A 16,250-nucleotide genomic window follows, 5' to 3' on the forward strand; every position below is an offset into this window, starting at 1 on the left:
GAGATTTACAAGGAGGGAAAACAGTACACCTCTCTGAACAGTGTCTGGGAGGCTGTGGTTGCTGCTGCACGCAATGTTGATGGTGAACAGATCAAAACACTGACAGAATCCATGGATGGCAGGCTTTTGAGTGTCCTTGCAAAGAAAGGTGGCTATATTGGTCACTGATTTGTTTTTGTTTTGTTTTTGAATGTCAGAAATGTATATTTGTGAATATTGAGATGTTATATTGGTTTCACTTGTAATAATAAATAATTGAAATGGGTATATATTTTTTTTTTGTTAAGTTGCCTAATAATTATGCACAGTAATAGTCACCTGCACACACAGATATCCCCCTAACATAGCTAAAACTAAAAACAAACTAAAAACTACTTCCAAAAATATTCAGCTTTGATAATAATGAGTTTTTTGGGTTCATTGAGAACATGGTTGTTGTTCAATAATAAAATTAATCCTCAAAAATACAACTTGCCTAATAATTCTGCACTCCCTGTATTACCACACATTATACCCCGACACTTGCCAATTTACCAGAAGTGTTAAAACAAATTCAGAACAAACACGGGGCTGCTCCAGCTCTAGAGTTAGGGATGAAACTAATGCGTAACTTCAACGCGGTTTCCTTAATAATACTCATTACCATTGAAGGACCAGGAGAAACAGCTACAGAAAATAATTTCCGATACCTCTACCACCATAGGACGGGATAGTTTGGGAGCCAAGCCAAAAAAGCCTGAAAAAAGCCTGAAACACAGAGTACCACCTCTAAAGAAGCTACCAAACAAGCACAGGGCGGTTCCAAAAAGCGCTGGAATGAACAAAACTAAATTAAAGATAGACAAAGTCAGAGAGCAGACTCTCCACACGTGGAGAACTCCGGAAGGAGATATAATCTCAGAAATAGGGAGAGTATAAAAGCTCCTGACAGATATACTGATGCACATATTTTGTTCTTTTCAGGATGCACTGGATAGGTGTAGCGAGAGTGTGGGCCAGTCAGAGCAATGTCGTGACTATGTGAAACAGAAGAAAGACCCACAACGGTTTTCAGACAAGAAAGAAGACAAATCCCCACAACAAAAGCCACAATTTAAAAAGAAAAACGTGGCAGCACTGTCAATCATGCCAGCAAACTTAAGAACATTGCTGAAGAACAAGACGTGGGCGGTGACCCTGCTGGACACTGCGGCAGAAGTCATGATACGTCACCAGAGTCTGAAAGATCATCTGGATGCGACAGCAACTAACGACTTTCTTGTAGTCGAGACTGCGTATGGGCACATTCTCCCACCTGACAGGGTTTACGATTGAAGTATCCCGATTGAGGGAGACAAAGAGAGCACCATTAGTGTACTTTTCTGGGATGAACTTAGTTGTGATATCCTATTGGGCGAAAGAGACTGGCCTCCTGAACACATCCATAAGCTTCCACAGAGGGCAAGAGCCTGGCCCCGCTCTTTTTAGAAAGATGTGCTCATCTCCAGCCACCAAATACTATCAAGGAATTACAGTCTTTACTTGGTTTCTTTAACTTTGGCAGAACATACATTCCTGATTACGCACAACACATCAAGCCACTTTATGATTTAATATACCCAGGTTTTTCTAGCAGACACTGGACAGCAGAACCCACACACATCTTCAGAGGATTGCAACAGGACATGATAAAAGCAAAACACTAACACACTTGACAACAAAATAAATTTGATCATCAGAATAATTGCTGGTGCCATTGGGTTCACTTATGTCACCTTTAACGAAGGCAACACGGTACCCATAGCTTATAAATCACATTTACATTCCAATGCAGAACAACGATTTGCACCCACATAAAAAATTCTAACAGCAGTACAGTTGGCTGTCATCAAGGAGAGGAAACTTGCCCAAGGGAAACGCAGTATTGTTGTTACCCTGGTGCCCACCCTAGAGGCAGTCACCAAAGCTAGCATTCCTAACACTAAATCATTACATTCATGTTAGATTCAAGGGGCAACCTCCCAGACTGCCACCGATGTTGATTACATCTTTGATCCAAAACTTCACAAGAATTTCTCCAGTACTAGCAGGAGTACTCCTGGATCTCTTGATATCTTGCTGCTTGACAGATACCATTCTGTCATTTACAATGATGGTTCAGCACAACCAGCTGTAGGTACTAAACATCAGTACTCAGCCACCTGTGCAGCCGTGAGCGGAGTGATGAAGGACGGTATGTTCCACCCTCACAATACCTACACGCAGACCCTGCAGGACTGTACAGCTCAGCTGGCTGAACTTAAAGCCCTTATCCTAGCACTAGAACATACAGATCCAGGACAACACACATTGATTGTCTATGATTCATACTACTGTGTTCAGTCTTACAATGATTACCTTGATCATTGGCAATTAAACGGGTCCTGAGACTCAGAGGAGAACACAATACAACACTGTGGGGGAGGGTTGCTGATCTTCTGGATCAGCTACCTAATGCTCATGTACTCCATACATTGGGCCACTGTGTAGGAGAACACGTTATGGGCAACACTTTGGCTGAGGAAGCGGCCAAATAAGCAGTAGCTATGGCTTCTGTTGCTGCAGTGACTGTTTTCACACGGGATTCGATTATGAAATACTGGCTGCCATGAAAGCTTCGGCTGAAGGCAAGCCTCTCCCAAAAGAAAAGCCTACAAAATACTCATACCACATCAGTGCACAGAATGTTGTCTTTGTAACAGTTCCTGGGGTTGGAGAGCATGTGATCCCCAACCAAGACCAGAGATTAGATTTAATCAAAGCAGCGCATGAGGGTGTCGCCTCTGTACATGCTGGCGTTGCGGCCACAATAATACTCTTACAGAAATGCTTCTGGTGGCCGGGCCTATACAAGCAGACCAAGAAATATGTTCTTTGCTGTGACATCTGCCAGCAAATAAAGGGCTAAAATATCAAACGCCCTCTGCAGACATCCTTCTTAGTGTCCAACAGTCCACTGCAATGTGTGTACCTGGACCATTGTGGTTCCCTTCAACCCAATGATGCATACAAATACATCTTAGTCACTGTAGATTCTTGTTCTAGATTCCTGTGTGTATGGCCTCAGCGGTTGGGGTCAGGAATCCCCAAGGTGCCTCCTGCGTTATCTGTTAGGATCCCCAGGGATTAGGGTTCAATCTTATCTCTGTTCTTGGTTAAACCTTCGTGTTTCTAAGGAAACATGACGTGCTGTGTTACACAATTGGTTTTATCAATGCTTATTTTACCAATACTTGTTTGCTAATGTGAGCAGGTGTAGACATGTGCTTCTAACTGGGTGTGGTGACTCTTTCACATGTGGAACCTCAACTGCTTTCCTGATTGACTATAAAAAGCAGAGTGAAGTATGCCTCCCTGCTTGGCTTTGTTTTGCTTCCTGATCTCAGCATCTGATTTGACAGTCCAGCCCCTGCTGTCATCCTCGTATTCAGGACTTTTGAGGCAATTCTTTTCTTCGTTCCTGTACCAGCTGACACCAGGCATTCCTCCAGCACTCCGGAAAAGACTACAGCTAAGTGACTAGTATTCTCCAGGGAGTTTGTTCTTTGAGCGCTGCGCCTTCCAAGAACAGCTGGTGTATTTCAGACCTCGTATTTTGGCAGAGTGCTCATCTTGAAGAGACAAATGCATTTCTGAACAATCTACATTATTGTAGTTACTTGCCTAAATGTGCTTCACGAAATATGCTTGAGCTCAAGTACTACAAAAAGTGACAGTGCAATTTTAAAAGAGTAATTAAGTGACTTTTCTTTCTCTAATAGCATAACTCTTGGATTTAAATTGTGTAATTTATGCCTGTGTTTCAGGTTTGAGGAATTTGCTTTTGAAGGATTTTTCACACACACAGGGAAACCAAACCAAACTGTGCCACCCTAACTGTTTAAAGCCAGAGTAGACATTTGTATTTCCTGGATTGTTTTTGTTCCTTTTAGTTTAACCCTATGCATGCAGGAAATTTATACGTGATATAATTAATGCCCTTGTTTGTCTTTCTTGTGCATGTTAAGTGCAACCACAGTTCTAATTGTAGTGTGCAACAGTGAATCTCTGTGAAGCCAGCCCTAGTGTGGCAGTACTTATTGTTATGGTACTCAGTTTGGGTGTTTGGTAATGCAGTGTTACTAATTGTGCCAACAGTTATTATCCAAGAAAGTGCTGGAGCGTCCCGGTGTTTTTCTAACGCTCCTGTGCCCATATCAGAAAGAGAGATTCAGTTTCAAGGAAGCTGAGTGCACTAATTCTACTATCACTCTGTCAACAACGACCTGCCCCCCAAAGATACAGGGTGCGTGGCAGGACCGGCAAGACGTGGCAGTGTTTTGCCTCTTTCTCTTCCACTCTCCCTTTCCTTTCCTTTTGGGACACCTGCCGGGGTTTCTGTGCCCACCAGGAAGTGCAGAGAGGTGTTCCAGGAGGTCGGGAGCATACCATTGCCCTTGCAAACATCCTGCTTTTCAGGTGAGTGGCCCTGTCTCGACAGTTGGCTGACACTTGAACTGTTATAAAAGACTTGCTGATCTTTATCTGTACATATGCATTTGCAGCATTCCATTTGGACAAGGGCCCTGCCTTTGCCTCTAAGGCATTCATGGGGACATTGGGTGTTGAACTTCATTACTCCTCACCCTACCATCCCGAGGGTAATTCAGTTGTGGAGAGGAGGAATCAAGATCTAAAGCAGTCCTGAACAGCTACAGTATTAGGTTCTGGCTGTAGTTGGCTTCATCACCTATATGGGTCCAAAGAGAGCTGAATAATCTGCCAAGACAGTCCTTGGGAGGACGCACTACTTACAAGGTTCTTTTTGGGATACCTATGCATGTCCCAGATCTAGATGGCCCCGGTATGGTGTCAGCAGACACACATTTTGACATAAATTAACGTTTTACTGTTTACAGGAGCTTCAGCAATTTTGAGATGATAATTCATCCACCAGAGCTGCCACTTTAGGATTAAAGGATTTGCCAACAACCTCTACAGGCTGGATTTCTAAAGTCAGGGATCTGGTTTGTGAGAAGATTGCTGTGAAGAAGGAATTTGGTCCATTCTACAGAGCACCGGTCCATGTCCGAGGAATACAAGGTACAAGAACTGTCATCCTACCACGGCTGCCTGGTTTCAAAGTAAACCGATTTGTCTCTATTGACAACATCAAACTACACCATGTGGCCGATCCTGTATAGTAGACCCAGAGGTCCCTTAGGTAGTTCCCGGTCCCCTCTCACTACCCAACAGGACATACCTCTTCAAAGAAGAAACAACAACACTTCTGACTAGAACAGCATGTACAACGATGCTACGAATGCCTTCCCGAGCATGGGGAGGGCAGAAAATGAGCTTTTGCTGATTCCTGTTACCAATTCACCGACAAAGACTGTCCAAGATGTGGCTGTCTTCTACTCCAACTCAACACAAATGGAATATGGTAACTACTATGAACCTCCATGCAAAGTGGATCCATCACACCGGCCCCCGTGTTTGCAGAGACTGCTTCCGGTTATTTCATTGATCTTGAGGACTTTTCTTCAACTGTATCCACAACTAAAACTGTTTCAAAGCCACGCAAGATGTGCATATGGATTAAGAATAACTATTCGAGCCAGTGGACGAAGGTTTAACTCAATATCTTTCCTCGCATAAGGTTCGAAGAGACTTGTCCCTTGTGAATATTTCAGCAGTACCAATTCCAGAGGGGATTGTTTGGGACAAAGTTCCATTTGATTAATACGGGCCTACTGAGGTCATTCAAATTCCATATATTTTCAAAATTTCAATGAATGATGTAATTACACCTGGTGTTGTTTCTGATGACTGTGATGTTCCAAAAGTTGATTAAATGCATGCTGAACTGCAGGATTATACAGTATTTGAAAGTGATGGTGTGTACACTAACACAAAGAATTATAGGGAAATGTTCTGTTATAATAATTGGGGACATTATTACCCGCTCCGAGCATCCAGACATAGATCAGTATTTAATTACACACAGTGGGAACAGTGTTCAAGTACGCCTGTGGGGAGCCCAAAGCATTATTCAGATAAAGTCACATATTTTTCTGGGCATGACATTAAGAATGCAGAATCATACTACTTCAAGTTACCACCTTCAAAAATTAGGAACATTTTGCTAACACAAAATGGATCTATTCTGATTCCTTTGTTTCCCCGACTTGCAGTTGAAAGTTACGAACACTGGAAGAACACTATTGATGTAAAAAGTGTACAGGGAACACAATATTGGCAAATTCAGGGTAGGGAAGCCTTGTTTAGAGCATGCCTTATTCCTGTCCAAATGATCTTTTTCAATGACAATTCAACAGACATCCTGTCTAGGATTAGCAAAAATGCAGGAAATTAATGCACCTAGTAGTCCCACAACAGTAAAATTCACCAATTGGTTGTCCTTCCTAAACGTCACAGAGGAACAATTAGATGCAAAGGTTCAGGCTGGTGCCTATAATTCTTCACTTTCCAGTCCCGGTAGGTGGTTACTTTGGCCAATAGACACAAATAGGTGTCAGGCGCGTTTAGTTAATTCCCCAGTGGGTTTCAAGATTAGCCGGCCAGACTCTCGCTTTGTCTCGGGTATAGTTACCACATACAGTGTGGGTCAACTGTGCCAACTATGGTTAAAGACTAACATCTTAGCAGCAGTTAAAGAACATCTTAATACCCTATCGGAAGGCACAGACTTGCAAGACTTCTTGTTAGGTCTAAGAAAGCCACGCTCTAAAAGATTTATCAATGCTACATACAATAAGATCTGGAAGCTTTCTCAAATGGAAGCGGCTGCATGTTTAAGGAAGATTGATAAGGAAAATTTGGAAAAGGCTTTAGCTGTTGTCGATAATGGCATGAATACTCTTTCCAACAGAATATACTCCATTAACAATATACTGTCATCTGCGATAGACATCTTTCAGAATGACATGTCCTTTTTACACCATGGTCAAAGTCAATTGCGTTCCATCATGCAGTTAGGTTGGACACTACAGATTCTGAAAAATGTCTGCATTCCATGGAAATACGTTAACAGAAGTGACTTACTTGCTGCTTTTAATTTATCCAGGGAACAAAAGACAATGGCTAAAAGGGAAGCAAGTTTCCCATGCTTCATATACAAAAGTTAGACAAGTTGCCTTTCACTGTTGGAGAAAGTCCATCAACAGTATGGCTCACCCATGGCATTATAAATCTGCCCATTTCCACCTTTTGTTTTTCGAAATGCTTAAAACATCTCGCAGTGGGTAGATACAAGCGGCTAGGAGATAGCTATATTAAAGTAGAGTTGGAGTTGCCCTTTGAATGTAAATGTCTGAACGGTGAAACAGAAGTCTTTCTCAGCGGATGCGAATGTGAGACTACTGTTAGTCATTCAATGATCTGCAAACAGGTGTCCTTCATGGTCTTTACAATGCGGGGGTTGCAAACTTGGCCCCGTTTCTGAACGGTGCTCCTGTCTCTTTGATTTGTCAGGCATTTCATATACTTTCGAATAGACGTTATGTGGTCCTGAACGAACAGAGCTGTTGCAGTATGAGACCGGGAATTTCCTACGCAATTTCATTCTCCAAAATTGTAATTTGTTGCAGACATGTTTTATTCCCCCCCCCACACACACACACACAAGAGATAAGTGTAGCAGAAATGCGGCCTCACATTGATACTACTAATGTAATTTATGACAGGCTGAGCCAACTAAAGGCATTAGTGTTCCAGCAACAAGTTGCGTTGACATCGGCTAGAGAGTCGTATGCTCTCCAGATAGCAAAACCATCAGCCAAGATGCAATCCCTATTAAATACCAACTTCACACAGCACTTTGGAGAACTGGTATCCAGAATATTGCCCCATGAGACTGACATATGACTATGTTGATTCCTTGATGCCCTTCCTATCGATGTCTTCGGATGCATTCTTCACGACTATTGTTAGATGAATTCGACCACTGGCTTTATTCTAAAATTCCAAAGACACGTCAAAAAAATGCCTTTTTTTACCGAATTGACTTTGGCCTGCTGTGCTCATCACAGTCGGTATTTTGTCTCTTTGCACGTTTTAGCTGTTTTTAAAAACTGTTTTTAATAGTATTTTTCATAATATTTTAGTTTGTTTTTAGTTCAGAGCATTTTAGCCTGGGTTTGTGCTCCTTCGCTGGCATCATCATTATGGCGTCATACTTGTTCCGGAAAATGGGGAGGGTGTAGTGGATCCTATTTAGTTTTAATGGGAATCAGGAGTTTAGCTTAGACTTCTGGCTTGCAGGCCTGTGCCCCCGTCACCTACTGACTTTTAACCTTCTTAGCCTGCTGTTTTAGCGCATTTATTTGATTATTTCTTCCAAGATAGCTGCTAGGTTTATAGTTAGGCAGATGTTTTGATTTCATGTTATCAGTTCCACTCTGTGAAGGCGTCACTATCAGCATCAAAGACAAGGGATATACATAGGTATTCACATCATGTCCCTTTCCAACTTACCTGTAACAGGAACATAATGTACTTTGTAGGGAATTGTTTATGTAACTTCTGCCCCAAGCATGCCAGTGTCAGGGGTCCTACAAGATCTGGATAAATACATCTCACGCAGACAAGGTTATTAGAGGGATTCCTAACAGATGTCAACAATGATATCTATGCCTTGCTGCAGCCCCAGCCTTCTTATCACCACGGAGTCTGATCTAAAGACCTCATTCCAAGGTAACAAGGGTTGGGGGGCTCTTCTCATGGACATGGTACAGGCAGATTAGGTTTATCACACCTAAGTCTCTTTAGGTTAGAGATTAGGTTCTCCATGCTAGGGTATTAGGGCCTATTTCACATCTCATGCTGTTGAAAGATGGTGAGGGTCTTTATATTCATGACTCTCGTTTTTTTCAATTTTGTTTCTTGCATTGTTCATTATCCTAATCAGTGCAGCTCATGCATTTCACAGTAGATTGCAGTCTTGTTAATAAAACCTATTGAAACCATTACTGCATCTCCTTCATTGCCTGCGTGTGACTGAGACTTGTGGCCCAAGTGAGAAAAGGGTAATCTCCGTTTAACCACGACTACCCTGAGATGTCGCACTATGGAGTCCATGCATAAAGGCTGCCAGAAATCACCTTTTACTATTTGGGTTTTTGGTGAGGTACTGCTTGTGAGCCAGGAGGGTTGGGCCGACAGTTGCGACTTATTGTAGGATTAGCCTACAAACAAAAGTGCTGTCATCCCTAAACCAGCAGTCTTGCCTAGAGCAAGATACTAACTACGACAAACCTGTCTTTTGTTCCCTCTCTGAATGTTAATCTGTTATACCTGTACTTAGGGCCAAGAGAAATCTGAGTGTGGCAAGGATAGATCCTGTTGAACAAGAAGGGTACTTCCTTTCACCGAAACGATCCTCAGTCCTCTACTAAATCTATTTTCCTCCATCTGAAACACACAAGGTCCTTGTCTGAACTAATGGCACCTTACACTCTGATAGCCCCCTGGGGAGTCAATAAAGTATACATCAGGCCCTGGCAGGTCAGGAGGTAAAGGGGATGATACCCAACCAGATTTTCCACCTTCCTCCAAAAGGGCTAGGTCAGTCCACACTTCCAGAGAGGGACAATTCACATACATAAAGGGACCTACCTGTTTGCTATCTGCCTTAGAATACTGGGGTTGGATTCGTTTCAGAGTAGGGCAGAGTTTATTTGGACCAATGTGTGACTAAATATAATTAATGCATTCTTGTTGGAACTAATCATTATTTCCTCAAATGTTAGTAAACAAAGGAGTATTTATTCAACTCTTATAAACAAAGTACTGTTAAATTAGTGATGTTTTTTGGTGAGGACTGCCCCTTCTCTCTTGTTGAAGGAGCCCGGCTTGTTGCACATCCTACTTCCTTCACCCTATAGAAATTCTGAGCCCTTAGATGAGGTTCACTCAACCACACTCATCCAACAGTAGACTGAGCATCTCTGTTTAAAGATTGTTGGAGGCTTGATCCCCATACCAAACTATCCGGAACTCAAAGTCCTCCCTATAGGGTTAGCCCAGTCAACACAAGTAAAGGTAGAGAGTGGGAACCCTATGCTACTCACTTGTTTTCCTGCCACAGCCCAAAACCCTTCTAGTTTTTTTTCTGTAAGCCAAGATGATCTCTCAAATCCCTCAGGAGCACCTTCAACAGATTGTCAAAAAGGTGGCAGCCAATGGCATGGAGACTAAGAAATGAATCACTGTCCGAGGCATCCTTATAAGAACATGCAATGCACATTTGTTTAAAAAACTAGGGGATATAAGTGAAGAATTCTGGTGCTTGCACAAAACAGTGTGATGAAGGTATGCCATCAGCACAAGGCAGTTGTGATTGGAGCCACGATCACCAGCGCATGACATATACAAGATCTAGTTAAGGACTGAGACATTCAGTTGGCTCCCAAACCGCCAAATACTGATGCGATATGGGACAAACTCAAGACTTGGTCAGCCGGTTAAGTAGGCTCGCATTAATATTATTGTGGCGTACAACTCACTGAGCAACAGTGTCTGACTACAGCACTGCAATCACCATTCACAGCTAAGCAATTCACCAGACTGAAACATAACCGGATAAAAAGACAAGAACACACCACAGCTTGCCCTAAGGGATGCTTCAAACAATTGTGTTTTAGAATCTACAACTGTAAATCCACTGCCGCACCGACATCACCAGAAGCAGTTATCACTGCATCAGAAATTATTACAACTGGAGAAGGCCGTGTCGATCCTCCATATGATGTCCCAGCAGTGGAAGGGCTGAAGCTCTTTATGTCTAAGATTGTAGCAAGAAGGAAAACTCTTTCGAACTAGATACATGTCTATTACCAAGGTAGACACAGTACTCCATAATGACAATGAATATTGATGTTCTTTCGGTGTTGGCATGATCAAAGGAAGAGAAATATACCCAACTTTGCTGATCCCATCAAGGAAACTTGGGTGGATGAAGCACACATACTCCCTTATCCCCGGACGTCCTTAGCTACAACAACATGCAAAAAAGTACAGCATATATGCAGAGCATGTGTATGAAGATCTTCAAAGAACACTGAAAGAACATGAGCAGCAGCAGAACACTCTCACAAATGTCCACTGATTGCCACTGGGTCAGGACAGAGGTCCAGTCCAAACAAAACCATAACAGAGAGGAAGAAATATCTAAGATCAGACTACTATTTCTAGATGTTTGCCAAGAACTGGTTACACTAGCTTGGGTCTGCTCATTCACATCTTTGAGGAAAGATCAAAACTGCATTACTCCCAGGTAACAAGTACCGACAATAGGAACAGAAGCAGAACAGGAACTGGCCCCCTAAGAAGATGAGTATACAGAGTCCAAATTAGCTCCCCGAGAATTGCCTATATTGGCTTGCTTGCACTTCATATAGTTTAAGTACTTGCATAGTTATTTTTATTTTATTCCACATTGTATAGGCTGTTGAATATGTCTACAACACCACCACATTCCCTACGGTGCCATCTGGCAGAAACAAGTTTATGACGTTACCAAGCATTCACATCATCCAAGTATTAACAACCTGAGCACCAATGGCATTGTTCCTCTGATGCAGGAGGAAGAAGGTACGCTAGACCCTTGGAATGGGAGGTATGATTGGAGGCTGTAAACTCTAAAATTTGTATACATACTGTGAATCATTTTTATTTTTGTAAGAGTAAGCAAAACATACAAACTGAAAAAATACACTCATTAATGAGGCAGGCTTGTTGTGGAGATTTTCCAGAATGTTAAAAAATGATTGCTTGTACAAGAAGTACACACAGAAGTATAGTTCAATAACACTGACCAGTTTCAGCGCTGGAATAAGCATGGACCATGCTAAGCCATTCAATGAGAAGAGAAAATATTCACTGTCAATTCAGCTCGAATTGGTGTGAGAGTTAAACTAAATTTCAAGCCCCATAATTTAAAGGGAATATTAGCGTAATATAATTTGTTACAAAAACACCCAGATATCTTACAGAATGCTGTGGGACCTTCCGGAATACCAGAGGAAGCTCAGAACACAGCAAATTAAATAACAGAAGTTCAGTCTTGGCCTGATTTACCTTGTAGCCCCCTATTCTCGTAAAACAACCAATTTAATTCAAATCATTTGAGATATTAAGATTGTTAGCCCTTAAATACAGAATCATATTGTGGGCAAACAATTTGATTTTGGCCATCCCTTCGATAGGTGGTAAAACTGTTTCATTCAAACGTATCCTGGATGCCAGGGGTTCTATTATAGCCTTATAGCACTGCCGTAGCAGGCTATTCTGGCCCTTAAAGGCCCGCTCTGGTGTTCAGCGAGGGCCTTTAACATGGAAGCGGGACTTTAGTTGCCGGTATAGCCCAGCTACGAAGGGCTATAAGGCTATTAGAATATTCTGCCACTAGAGGGCAGAGTGCTCTAATAAATAAAACAATGGAACAGTGACTGCATGCATAAGGCGAACCTGTCTGCCCAGATTTTCATAAATAATTTAGAATTCTTATTCAGGAAATGGATGAGGTGGTATGAACCAGGGTTCATAGGATCCTTACCTTTCTTGATAAAACAAATCACCCCTGATTCTTTGAAGTTTTTTGGGAATTGCAACTCCCACTTTTATACTGCTGAAGAGAAGCAAAAGGAATGGGAGAAGCGCCTCTAAGAAGGTTTTATATACTTCTGTTTGGGATTCCATCCCCTCCGCTAGCTTTGGAATTAGCCATGTTCTTCAGTGCTGTAACAATACCACGCAACTTTATTCCCCTGTTTAGGCTGGATTTCTCACTATCAGAAATTTATGGAAGCTGCAGCCCCCTCAAAATACTACTCTAGCTCACCTTCCGCCACTCTATAAATCTATTTATGAAGAAGCCGATAATGTTTAAAGAAGACATCAGCAATTTCAGTGCTTTTCATCTCCAAATTACCAGCTATGTTTTTTTTTAAATGTTATTGATTGTTTATTTCTCTGAGTCTTAACTGACCATGCTAGAAATATCCCCACCTGTTGGCTCTCTTTGTAGAGCTTCTGTTGGGACGCCCTACTACCTGCAATTTCCTCTAAAAGAAAAAAGTTGCTTAATTCTTGTTGTACCTTATGCACTTGATCTTGGAGAGCCTGACGACAATGTAGGAGAGGAACGGTGCAAGTCGAACCCCAAAAGTGGCTACGGGCATCTTTCAAAGCTGCGTGGAGTGGCTGAATCCTACCTGCTCTAGCTCGACATTGTTTTGCTTTGTAGGAAATGACCTGCCCCCTAAATGTGGCTTTAAAAGCTTCCCAAAGTGTAAAGAGTGGAGAAGAGTTCACATTTGCAAAAAATTCCCAAATAAACTGTTTAGTGTCCTCCACCCACACTTGATCTGAGAGCAGCGCTCTATCAAATTGCCATCTTGGCCTTGCCTTTGGTTTAATATCGAAAATTAAAGGTAAGGAAACTATTGAATGGTCTGAGAAAGGGTTTGCTTCTATTTCAATGGTACCCTTTCTTAATAGTGGTACCAAAAGAAAAAAGTCTAAGCGTGAAGCTGACCAAAACCTTGAAGAATAATGGGTATACTGAGAAAATCTGGGATAGGCCGTCAGCCAGGGATCTTCCAGAGCAAGGTCCTGCTTAATTAAACTAGTAAGCTTAGCAGTTTTTGGCTTCATCTGTCTCCAATCCCCATTACATAGACTCAGATTTAGAATGAAATTAAAATCCCCCTATTACCAAGACACCCTCTGTCTGTAATACCACGTTATAGATTTGTTGCAGAGCCTCAGTGTCGTCCGAGATGGGGCCACAATAATTACAGAAGTTGAGAATCTCGCCTGATAAACTTACTTTAACGCAGATCCACCTCCCCTTATGATCTATTTATATAGACTTTAACTCCCAGGAAATCGCCTAGAAAATAGTTTGGTCAACCCCAACATTGCTACCCCTGCTTAGACAAAGAGCCAATGAGTAATTTGTAGCGATAAGCACTTTGGGTGCATTACTTTTAAGGCTTGTTTCTTGTAGATAAATCACCTTGGGATTAAATGAGGTGAGCCATTTCAGTAGATCCCCAGCCTTTTTCTTATTTAGCAGCCCATTCCTGTTACATGTGATGATTTTAATCTGTTGGCCCATATATTTGGTTATATCGTAACATTGCATCCTCATTACAAAATCTAATTTTTCTCACTGAGTATACATTACATTTCGAACTCGCACTTCTTCCTGCCTGTATCTTACAACTAAAGCTAAATAAACAAGAAGAAATAAACCAAACAAACACCCTACCCCATCCTGCTCATTGTTACTGCTTACTAATCCCCCCATTCCTCCCATATCCCTAAACCCAGTATCTCCCACCTCTCCCCTCCTGTCCTTGGTTGAGGGACTGACCCACTATCCCGCCCAAGGTAACACCATCAATGGGTGCCGTCTTGTTGCACCACGTGCCTCTCGCGTGACCCAGCCCCGAGTCCCTCTTAGAGAAGTGCAATATTTTAACAATTGGAATATACTTTAAAAAAAAAAATCATCATCAAAGCACCCTTAGCATTGATGGCTCCTAATACACACATATTCAAGCTGATTTGTAAAACTCCAACATTCAAAGAGGAAACATATTGCCACTCAAATAATTTTTTAGAAATTTTTGCCAAAAAAGTCTGTGCCTCTTCCACTGACGTAAATATATGGAATTGGAATTGGCAATCAGAAATAATTTTAAGCTTTGATTGCTGCACCAAAGAGGTTTGCGCTCCTTTCACTTGGAATTCTCGGATCATCCCCTAAAAGATCTTTTGCCTTCTAGCTGCTGAAAGATTAAAAAAAACCTTGCCTCTGATTGTTGCTAGTGAGAGGAAAATACTTTTTCTGAATAGCCATCAACAGTATCCGTTCTTTCAATCTATAGTCTGGGAACTTCACTATAACTGTCCGAGAATATTTTGCCTGGAACTCTATGAATCTTCATAATTGTTAAATCTGGAAGTGCATCTGGTAGAATATGTTCCCTTATCAGAGAGCCCATTAGCTTTTCCCTGCAACTCGCTACCTTCTGGTATGCCCATGAATCTAAGATGTGTTCGTCTTGCCCGATTTTCCATTTTAATAAGCTTATTTTCTAATGAATGTATCTTTTATGGCTGGTTATTGCCTCTATATCCACTGACAAGAACTTGTCTTCTAAATCCAAGCTTCTCTGCTCTGCTTCCATCAGTCTCTGCGGTATTTGTGATGGGTTTTGCTCAATTTGTGGCAACCTTTGGTTAAGTATCTCTATCTCATAAGCTTGTTGCTGCTTCAAGTCTCAGATATCCATCAAAATTGTCTCAAATAAGGTCTCACAAATCTCTGGTTGGGCTATGAAGGCCCAACCCGGGTTTTTATCACCGGATCTTTCTGAGCATAGAGCTGAAAAGGGAATTTCTTGATTCATATCCCTCTGTGTCCTGGGGTTGAGCTCGATATTATCCACTTGGCTTGGTGGAGAGCTTTCATCCAGTGTACAAGTTGCTGTTTCCTCCTATTCCCTCCTGGACACTATTGCAACCATTACTTGTGGGTTTATGTTGGTCTCATTACTATAGACTTTATCATGTTGTGGTTTTACTATGCCCTCTGTCTGAGCAGTTAGTCACTGGTTTATAAAACCCTGGGTAGTCCTTCCCTTTGGCCATGCTAGCCCTGATGTCCGCATTCCCTCTGGCCCTAATAGCTGGAAGATTCTCATTCGGGCCATCCTGCTGCTCCCCATTAGGCTGGGCTGCAACTGCCACTGGACTTACTGCGAGGTCCGTGGGGCAAGGGAAACCCCCATCTTGCACTTGCTGATTCTCTTCAGTGGATACTAGGGTCCTTTCTGTTGCTTCTGTTGCTTCCATCATTTTAATGCTTCTTCTGGCCATTGCCATGAGTCGGCCCTGCGCTGCAAATCGATTAAATCTGTCCACCCCCTGAGATGCAACTGCTCCTGTTCCTGATACTGCTGCCTTAATAAACTGATGTCTCACTGCAGAGGTTGTCAAAGGGACCTAACCTATAAGGAGCTCCCGGTCACAACTCCTTGTGACCGACACTCACTTACTTCAGGAGGCTGGATGAGTCAAGGAGAGTTTAACTGTAGCCTCCACTCTGTGGGATCGGCAGCTTGCTCCTTCTGCTGTGACTGGCGGTGACCAGTTGCTGTGTAACTCCCGATGCTCCAGTATGTATCGGCTAGCTTGAGAGCAGCACCCGGGTGGTT

General features: G+C 42.2%; 1 protein-coding gene across 2 annotated transcripts in view; it reads right to left on the minus strand.

Moving 5' to 3' along the window:
* The window catches only part of PLBD2 (phospholipase B domain containing 2), a 110,718-nt gene that overhangs the window by 34,785 nt on the left and 59,683 nt on the right, over positions 1–16,250 (minus strand). The gene's annotated exons all lie outside the window — the stretch shown is intronic.

Source organism: Pleurodeles waltl, chromosome 11, assembly GCF_031143425.1.
Source record: "Pleurodeles waltl isolate 20211129_DDA chromosome 11, aPleWal1.hap1.20221129, whole genome shotgun sequence".
NCBI lineage: Eukaryota > Metazoa > Chordata > Amphibia > Caudata > Salamandridae > Pleurodeles > Pleurodeles waltl.